At 47.1% G+C, this 10,358-nt stretch overlaps 1 pseudogene; it reads left to right on the top strand.

Annotated features, from left to right (window-relative positions):
• The first annotated feature begins 414 nt into the window (after positions 1-414).
• On the top strand, positions 415-4,385 carry LOC142365459 (uncharacterized; annotated as a pseudogene).
• The last annotated feature ends 5,973 nt before the right edge of the window (positions 4,386-10,358 follow it).

Raw genomic sequence — 10,358 nt, 5'->3', positions numbered from 1 at the left:
TTATATCTGTAGGCTTACAAGACAGGTATAAATGGGCCCCTTTCAAATTACTTCACGTTCCACTGTTTCTGCTTTCACTATTGTATATTTGCAGCAGGAGAATAATATCAAACTAAAAGTGGCATCACACTGCAAATCTTATGATCCTACTAAATCCTGAAGTCTGCTGCCTGGGTTATACAGAGGGCTTCTGGAAACTTAATCCCCATGCTATGCTATTTTCACATGGTAACTCATATTCAGAACTTCTTGCCATCTTCCAGAAGCAACCAAATGCCAAATCTGAGAACGACTTGTTCCTCACTTTTCCCAAGTAGATAACTAGCAATTTTCTGCAATGTCCCTGAACACTGCAATTTTCTACAAGGAAAATACGGACTGATTCCATGGCAACCCTGGCAGACTGGCACATCGATGTCATCGCTGGGATTTGGACCAACAAGAAGAGACCTTCCAAGCAGAGGGCACTGCATGAATGAAGGCAGAAGGCCAGTAGCAGATGGCTCTTCCAGACACGAGCTGGGGTGTAGAAGACAGCTACGAACTGGTTTTGTGTCAACATTGCCATTGTACTGTCACCTCTTCTTGACCTCTGAAGAAACCGCCACAACAACTTGCAAGAAAGTACCATATTGCGTTTGCTCACGGACTAGCACACGAAGGGCTGCCTAAGTGAGCAGCATGCCTGGCACGAACTGCACGTATCAAAATGCGCTCTGCTCATGGGCAAACTCCCCTATAATAGGACAGCACATGCTCCCCTGAGGGCGCGCTTTTTCAGTTTTTTTTTCCTTCTCACTGCTTTTCTCCCAGAACTCATCCTTGCTGGAACCTCAGCGCCTGCATAGAGACTGAGCCGACTGGACATCGCTGGACATCGCTGGATCCGTGGGGGTGGTAACCGATCTCCCCTGCACTCCTTTCCTTGCCTACTTGGGTTGTCTGACTTTACTCCTTTCTTTCTTTCTCTCTCCCTTTCTTCTTTTCTTGTCTTGTCCTCCCCTCGCTGCCTCCCTGCCCAACCTCCGGTTCCCAGTTCACCGAAATAAAGTTTGCAAGGTTGCACAGCATCTGACTCTGTTTGCATCTTAATCTCGTCCTTGGGATCGTATTGAAACCTCCCCGACATTGGATCGGGACGTTTTATTGGCATCACGGACAGGATCCCTTGAGACGAGAGTGCCGTACTACCTTGTTGTGGTGCGCTGTGCAATTGTGTGTGAATGAGATGTACAAGTAAGTACGAAGCACGTGCGGAGTTCCGATCCGCGGTTCTGCTCTCCCGTGAGGGAAGCAGCTGGAGACGAACAAAGTGTAAGGAAGGAATGAATGGTGGTTTCTTGTTTCCTTTTGTATTGCTTTTTTTGCTGACTCGTGTATTAGTATATGGCTTGGCCTCCTGGAAGCATATAGGGGAAACTCGGACTTTAAGGTGTGACCCTCTCAGGATGATATCCCCTTTGTAGGAACTTTGTGCATTAGTTTACATTTTGGCCTCCTGGGAGCGTATAGGGGAAACTTGGATTTTACGATGTGACCCTCCCTGGAAGATACCCCCTTTGTAGGAAAATGGCCACCCAAAAGGCAGTTAACATTTGTGGCTGCGTGCCCAAATGGGTTGCAGAGATAGATAAGTTGTATGATTTTTTTGGAGGAACACTGATCTCATCCTTCTCCCCAGGGACAAGATTGGGCAAGGAACTGCTGGTTCCAGTTACAAAGTGTAATAGACAGAATGAGAGTGCTGCAGAAAGAAGCCAAGATCAAAAAAGGGGAAGGGAAAAGTGATAATCTGTGTGGTGTTGGGAGCGAGCTTGGCAGCTGCGGTGGAGGAGAGGAAGCAGAGACTCTGCCAGGCCGAGGCCGTGGTAGACTCTCTGCAAGAGGTAATAAAAACACTGCGAGAACAGCTATGCAAGAACAAACAATAACTAGAGGAGAAGAGGCGTCAAAATACGATACTTAAGGAGGAATTGAGGACCCAGCTCCTAAGGGAAGCAGATACCCTAGCTGAGACCGAAGTAATGCTTGCTGAGAAGGGGATACAACAGGTTTACTCTCAGGGAGATTTAAAAAAGGTGAAGGAGACTGTAGAAAGTTCCCCCCCCCATATGTACCCGTTAATTAAGACCGAATATGTGTATGAGGATGATAGTAATAGTCACCCCCAAGTCATTACAAAGGAGGTTCCTTTTACGGCAACTGAACTAGCAAAACTGAAAGGATTTTTCAAGAACACCCAAAGAATCAGAGACTGAATATGTTTGGAGGGTGTCCCTGTTGGGTGGAGATGGAATTTTACTATCGGAGAAGGAAGAAGCAGAAGGGTACTAGGGCCCAGGTGTGTTTTTGACCACTGGCGACTGCCGAGCTCCGTGGTCACTAACTCAGAGGGCGGCATATTGGGCAGGAGGGTTAAACCCGTTAGAGAGGAGACCCCCAGCCATAACGGGCTCGATAGACCAACTGGTGGAGAACGTGCAAAAAGCAGCTTGTCTGCAAATGATGTACGATTGGGAGCTCAAGTCCAACCTGAGCTCTCTGATGTTGTTGCCAGTAGACCCCAAGTGAATGACACCTCTGATACGGGGGGTCCCCAACTCCTTAAAACCCATCGGAATTCAGTTGCAGGGGAGAATTCAGAATACCCCCAGTGGAGAAAGAGTTGCAGACACCCTAGAGGGGATGGCGACTCCCAGACCTCAGCAGTCAGGGGGAAAGATATGGACATGGGGGGAAATAGCACAGGAGTTAATTAATTATGGGAGAAAGTATGGACCCATCAACCAACCCTATCAGAGAGCTGGGGCTAGGGCAGTACAAATTACAGAACAGAGAGGTAGATGGTCGCCACTCTCCGGGAGGAGCCTGGACATGGCGAGAAGGGAGAGATCCCTGACCCAGCAGGGCTTATGGCAATTAGGATTACAAAAAGGGATTCCTTGGGATTTAATGGATGGGCTTCCGACTAGAAAATTAGAAATGCTTATACAAAGATGGTCAGGACAGAGAACTACTTCCAGTGCCTCATTGGGGGCAGATATGAGGAAAGAACTAAACAAAGAAGAAAAGAAGATGGGGAAACTAAGTTCTCCGCCCCCTGGAGGTGACAGGGGAGGTGGAGAGTGGATATTTATAAGGCAACTCACCTGTAACAAAAAAGGGGATCTACTAATCCAGCAATCCCATCCAAGCACCTAATAGTTCTAAACACCCTGGGGGAAACTCAGACAGTACCCATGACCCCAGTGACATTGTGGTTACCGGGGGAAGAAAATCGGGTCGATACTATGGTGGCAGTGGGACTGTTCCAAATGAATCTCCTGGGTGTCGACGTCCTGAAGGGTAGATAGTGGCAGGACACCCAGGGGAACTCGTGGTCTTTTAGTGTCCCCCAGATTAGGCAGCTGATCAAAACCTCTGAGGCAGACATATGCCTGCTGCAAGCGGCACCGCCCCTTCCCACTTCCCAGCTCACCAATGTAAAAACCTACCCGCTCCCATTCGGAGCCAGGGAAGGCATAGCACCTGTACTGGAAGAACTGCGGAAACAAGGAGTTGTAGTTCTCACCCACTCACCTTACAATTGCCCAGTCTGGCCAGTTCGAAAACCAAATGGAAAGTGGCGGTTAACGATCGATTATCGCCGTTTAAATGCTAATACAGGACCATTAACCGCTGTTGTGCCTAACATTGCCGAGCTCATTAGTACCATTCAGGAACATGAACACCCAATTCTGGCAACTATTGATGTTAAGGATATGTTCTTTATGGTTCCCCTTCAACCCGAAGATCAAACCCGTTTTGCTTTCACCTGGGAGGGACAGCAGTATACTTTCACACGGCTTCCCCAGGGGTACAAGCATTCTTCTACATTAGCCCACCATGCCTTAGCACAAGAATTAGAGACAGTTCCCATACGGACTGGGGTGAAAATCTACCAGTATATAGATGACGTACTTATCGAAGGGAGCCGAATAGAGGAAGTCAGGGAAACACAGACGGAAATTATTACCCACTTAGAGCATATGGGGCTAACAATTCCACCTGAAAAGATACAGGCTCCCTCAAGTGAGGTGAAGTTTTTGGGAATCTGGTGGAGGGGAGGGATGACCTGCATTCCCCCGGACACTTTGTCCTCCCTCGATTTGATTAAAACCCCAGAATCGAAAAAGGGCCTGCAACATGCGCTAGGGTATTCTGGAGGAAACATATCCCAGATTTTTCAATTATTACGAAAAAGGACTCAGTGGGAGTGGACACCGGTCCATGACGAAGCATTACAACTGTTAGTATTTGAGGCAAACACTCATCAAGCTCTGGGACCCATCCATCCAACAGACCCGGTCCAAACTGAGTGGGGATTTGCCTGGACCGGACTCTAAATCCATTTATGGCAAAAGGGCCCAGAAGGGTCTACCCGGCCCATCGGGTTTTATTCACATAGTTTTAAGGATGCAGAAAAAAGGTAATCAACATGGGAAAAGGGGTTGTTCGTGGTTAGCCTAGCCCTAAGGGAAGCTGAGCAGACTGTCAAACGACAACCCATAGTACTTTGGGGCCCCTTTAAGGTAACTAAAGAGGTCTTAGCAGGAACCCCCGCCCCCTGACGGAGTGGCCCAATGGGCTTCTGTGCAGAAGTGGTACGCACAAATAGAACATTACTGTGAAATTTTTTCTGTGTCCGAAGGGGTCACCAAGATGTTAAATATACAGGACGAAGCAAACCTAGACAAAGAGGCTCCCCAATTGTCTCCGGTGATACAGGTAGCCCCCCCTTTCTCCGAACAAATACGCAACGCTTGGTTTACAGATGCATTATCAAAGCGGGAAGGAAAGGTTTGGAAATATCAAGCTGCGGCACTCCAGATAGAGACTAAAGAACAGATCATTACCAAAGGAGAGGGTAGTGCGCAAGTAGGCAAACTAATCGCAGTGTGGGGTGTCTTCCAGCGTGAGATCACAGCAGATTCATAACGAAATCATAAGAATTGCAAACTCTAGAACGAGTACAAGTTTTTATGCTTTTGTGACTCAAAGGGAAAACCAGAAAATGTGACCCAAAAGCTCCCAAACCAGAAACAACTCAAAAACACTTAATCAGAAATGTCAAGTTCTTCTGGCATATGACTCATGATTTTTGATGCTGATACTGAATGCTGAATGTGTACATTGTGGCCTTTCTTTGGTTATTGAAGTTATTACACTACACCTTGAAGAGCTGTACTAGTTCATCAGGGTTTTCCTGGGCTGTCCTGGAAGGCATGTTGAACCCACGACGGAAGGAGAAGTAAGGAGAGCAGTTATTTCAGAGAGGTCCAGTAGCTTCTTGGGAACCGATGTATATTTGTATATTTGCAACCGATGTATATTTGCTCCAAGAAATCCCAATTTCAGGGTCAGACCAAGCAGGGGAAGGCTGGACGGCTCCAGCCCATCAGCCCTACCAGCTGCACATCAGCAGGTATCTCCATTTTAAGGTGACTCCCAATGGATGTGTTAAGATGACCCACTGGATGTCCCAGGGGATATCCCTTTGCCCTCATCTGTCAATGCAAACCTGAAGGCTGCACATCACATCAGATAACTCCCCAGCCCAACACGGGGCCATAAGGAAGAAGCATGGATCCACAGAGAGAAACCCATGAGATGGGGCCACTTTGGGTCTTTTACGCCAGGGGAAAGCACCAGCAAAGACTAAGAAGATCCTACAGAATTTGCTTCAGCCACATTTTCATCCCTTTTTTTGTTTGCTTTCTATGAGTATTTTTAGGAAGTGGATTTGTTGCTGAGCATATTTACAGCAGGTAATTTTAGGAGACAATTATTAGAGAGAAACCATTAAGAATTACATTTTCAGACAAGGATCCACAACTACTTGCTGTGGAGAGCTGACTCCAAACCCCAGGTGAACCTGCTCCGAAACAAGATGTGATACTGTGAAACACGGGTGTCTGCTAAGATTAATGTGTCTTAAGTGCCCATAACATAAAATAGCTTTAAAATAGTTATATGGTGAAGATTATTCATTGAAGTTATTTGGTGCTTAAAATTGCAGGTAAATAAAACAATAATTATAATTAGTTGGTTAGAAAGATTGCAAGGCAAAAAAACCTGAAGCCAAATTAATTTACTCCGTAATTCACTGTAAATTATTTGCTTCATCCAGCTATGCTATCACACTAGCAAATGCATTTAATAAAACTGTGGCACCTTGAAATCTCTTTCTGCGTGCACACTTTCTTTTAAAAAAAGCGGAAATCTTTGCAGACTGAAAGAGAATACTTGATTTCCCCTGCAGAGGAGTCACAAAAACGAGCCTGTCAGGCACATTTCACAGAAAAGCTCTGGAGCAGTGAGAGGCACCGGAGTTAAAAAACCCAAAACTGGGAAAAGCCTTTCCAAAGGTGATTTGAGGGCAAAGCCACCTGCGTAGGTTCCTGCGCTGGAGGCACAGGCTGAATTGCCTTTTGTATTAATTAACTAAATTAAACACAAGTTGCCCTGCCCCTCGTCGGCTTTGCAAATAGACATTACTGCTATCGCACTGAGGCTCCGAGAAGTCGAGGGAGCCACAGATTTGCTCCAGCAGCAGATGGGTATTGACATATCTTGTACCTCCACTCGGTACAACGTCTCAGGGATTATTTGGCTGCCTGTCTACGGAAAACTGCATTTATCCTAAAGGGAAAATCTCGTCCCACACGGGGGAGCCCAAGCCACGAGCTCCCGTTGAGTCTGCAGCGATGGGCAAAACACAGCACATGATGTTTTACCTTCTTCGAACGCCAAGTACCCTTCCTGCAGCAGCACTGGTTGAAGGATCGAGGTAATTCTTGCCTTTCAACGGGGTATGTCAGATTTTCAGGGGAAAATTAGGTAAGCAGATTTGCCGGGTGTGTTTAGGGCAACCCCGAGCAGCGCTGAGCCCTGCCGCCCCAAGATAGAAGTGGTGTCAGCCCTGGTTCGTAAGAGATAATTACTGCCACGTACCCCAAAATCCTTATTCTCAAATGCGGTGACAGCACAAGCCCAGGATTAAGCCCATGGCTGCACTGAAGCTGACAAGAGTTAAGCTATATGTACGTATACATACTATATGTATTTTCATAGATTCATAGAATCATTTGGGTTGGAAAAGACCCATAAGATCATCAAGTCCAACCGCTAACCTCACACTGCCAAGTCCACCACTAAACCATGTCCCCAAGTGCCACAATTCCACAGCTTTTAAATCCCTCCGGGGATGGGGACTCCACCACTTCCCTGGGCAGCCTGTTCCAGTGCTTGGCAACCCTTTCGGTGAAGACATTTTTCCTAATACCCAACCTAAACCTCCCCTGGCACAACTTGACACCACTTCAAGCTGCACCAGGGGAGGTTTAGATTTGATATTAGGAAAAATAGAAAAATAGAAAAAATTTTACCTGTGTCAGTGGTCTCACTAGCGAGGGAAGCCGCCTAATCCCTTTTCTTTGTTGCAGGAAGAATTAAGAAATGGTGAGTTTATATTTTTCCTGAATTTTACCCCAAACTGAATGTTGCTATCTACCGCTAAAAAGGAATATAGTGTCAAGCAGCTGGAGCCACAGACTCCGTGCACCACTGATGTTTTCACTTCAGTCCTGTAATGTCCTGTTTTGTTTTAGGTAACGTGAGAGCAAGGTTGGAAGAGAGAGTCATTAACTCTGAGTAAGTCTAAAGTATCTTCTCCCTCCCACCCCTTTGTCCATTCACCTGGGATTTGTGACTTTTTATACACCTCTGCATCCCTTGCATATTTTCCCTTACAAAACAGGAGCGGGTTTCGCATCCTTGGGTGGGAAGAGCCTGAAGCAGCCCTTTGCAGAGCTCTTTCAGCCAGGCCAGAGGAGGAAAAGCTCCTCCCTGCAAATGGTCTTTGCATTTCTTTCCCCACCAGAAATACCTTCTCTCTGCCCGTGTCTTGCTGAAGTCTGATATTGTGCACGTTCCTTTCCGAGAAAGAGAGAAACAAACGCAGACAGAGGGTGAAACCAGTAAGAGGCAGTTTGGAAATCTGGTAATAGACAGCAAGGCTTTCTTCATTGACAGCCACAAGTATTTTCAATTTTGCTTTCATTCTCTGATGGTGTTCTGTGACACTAATGAGCATCCCACCAGCCATGACACTCTAAACAAAAGCTTAAATAAGAATACAATAAATAAGAAGACAAGTTTTTCTGTATACAGAAGAAAATACTTCAAAAACTACTTATAAGGAAGGCCTTTCTATATTTACAAAAGAGAAGGTATTGCATGGAAAGCTTTTGGGGGATCCAGTATAACTTATTTTACAGCAACCAAGTGGTCTCCAAGGAGTCCAGCAGCCCAAGAGGAGGCCAACGTCAAGTCAAGAGGCTGACATGATTTGGGTTTTGCTTCCAGGAGACGTTGGGGGGGATGCCGGGGGGAGCCCGGGCTAAGTCAGACCCCGCAGACCCAGGCAGGGGCAGGGGCAGGATGCTCCTCTTCGGGGACCATCACAGGGACCCCAGCCCTGAGCCATCTGCCTAGATCTCCCAGCTCATCCCGGGCTGTAATTATGTGTTTTAGCAATCGAAATCTCCCAGTGTGGCGGGGTAACGACTTCCTCACCGGTCACGGAGCAGTCTTTGCGTCGGCTTGCCAGTCCAGCACATTTCAAAGTCATACATCTCGCCCAAAACACGGCTCTGCCATGCTAGGTGAATAAATTGTTGAGCCATTAAAAACACAGCTGTCAAAAGCGCAGCCAGGCCTGCGTGTTCTCAAGCACTGGGTCAACAATGCTGCGCTAACGTTAGGAAAAAAATGCCCTCATTAGAAGGAAAAATACATCTCGCCATCACCACAAACACAGCAAAATGGGGGGAAAAAGAACCCCAACCTGCAGATGTAAAGACAGAAAGTTAAAAGGGGAAATAGAGAAGTGATGGGATACAGCCCGCAGTGCAGGGAAGGGAGCACAGAGCAGGAGTTTAGAGCGGGAGCTGTAATCCTTGCCTTAGGAAATCAGTTAACCCCTGTGATCCTGTTATCTACAAATGGGGATAATCGTTCTTACCCACCCACATCCCTCGAGGGGTGTGATGGGATTAGTTAGCAGCAGATCTAGAAAATGCAGATTGCTAAGCATGCTAACCACATGTGTCTCCGCTCCGGCACTGGCTCCCGGGTGGGATGAAACAAGCTCTGTTCTTCTCACTGGAGTTTTGTCTTTCTGTTGTGGTTGCCCAGAGGAGTCCGGCTGCACGTGGCCATCAGAAAGCAGAGCCATAAGGATACCTCAACCCATGCCTGGCTCATGCAGGGGCAGCCCTTATCCAGGCAGTGATTCCCGACGCAGCTGAGAAACCACATCCTGCGCTGATGCTTATGTTACTCAGAGGTCCCAACCACCAAAAACCCGGAAAACAATTTACTCTCTTCCTGCGTCACAGTGTACATTGCAAAACCACAACCATGTCTCTTCTCCGGAGTTACACAGGACATGCAGCCCCCGAGATGCTCCTTGGAGGTCCCCATTTCTCCACCGCTCCTCACTGCCCCGCACCCAGGACACCAGCTGGGGCTTTGCCAGCACTGAGACGAGCAAGATTACCCCCGAGCTTTTATGGATATTCACAATATTCCCTATTTCAGCAGCTCAGGGTGATGGTCACCTCCAGCATGAAGGTTTGGTTGGGGACTATGACACCTCAAGCCTTCATCTTGCTCGTTAAGCCCCATCTCACGCTGGATCGCTGATCCACGTGCATTGCATTTACCTTAATAGCACCGCGTCATTTCTGAGACCATTTCTCCAATTTGCCAAGTTCCTTTCAAATTCTAGCCCTGTCCTGCAAAGCCCTTGAAGCTTTTCCCAGGCTGGGATTATCCGCAAATTTAATAAGCATGCTGTTGTACCACCCATATCACCCCCAAAAGCCATACAGCCCTGCGTAACTGAAGGAAGGGGTTAAAAGGGATTTTAGTAGAAGTAGCATTACCTAATAGTTGCGGTGCATTTAAAGAGAACTGATAGTGCCTATCTATTGTGTAAATTAACTGAAGCAGAGAGTCTTGCATCTCCATACAAAGGGGTTAGTTCCTGATAGGGGCTGGGAGTCGCCTAGAACCGGTCAAGATCGACCCTGCTGTATGGATGGGAGCAAGAAGAGAACTGAGTTTGTGCAGAAACAAAGGTCAATCAGCGGACACCGTGATGAAGAGGATGGGCCTTCATCTTGGGACCCCCGACGACCACCACTAGGAGGCACTGCGCAAGTGCAGCTGGGAGGAGTCTATGGAAATTACTTCTTGGAACTAATTATAATATGGAAATTATTTCTTGGAACTGATTTTGATATGAAATGAGG

The sequence above is a fragment of the Opisthocomus hoazin genome, chromosome W, assembly GCF_030867145.1.
Source record: "Opisthocomus hoazin isolate bOpiHoa1 chromosome W, bOpiHoa1.hap1, whole genome shotgun sequence".
In the NCBI taxonomy this organism is placed as follows: domain Eukaryota; kingdom Metazoa; phylum Chordata; class Aves; order Opisthocomiformes; family Opisthocomidae; genus Opisthocomus; species Opisthocomus hoazin.
The sequence above is the reverse complement of the archived record's forward strand: the minus strand, read 5'-3'. Positions and strand labels throughout refer to the sequence as shown.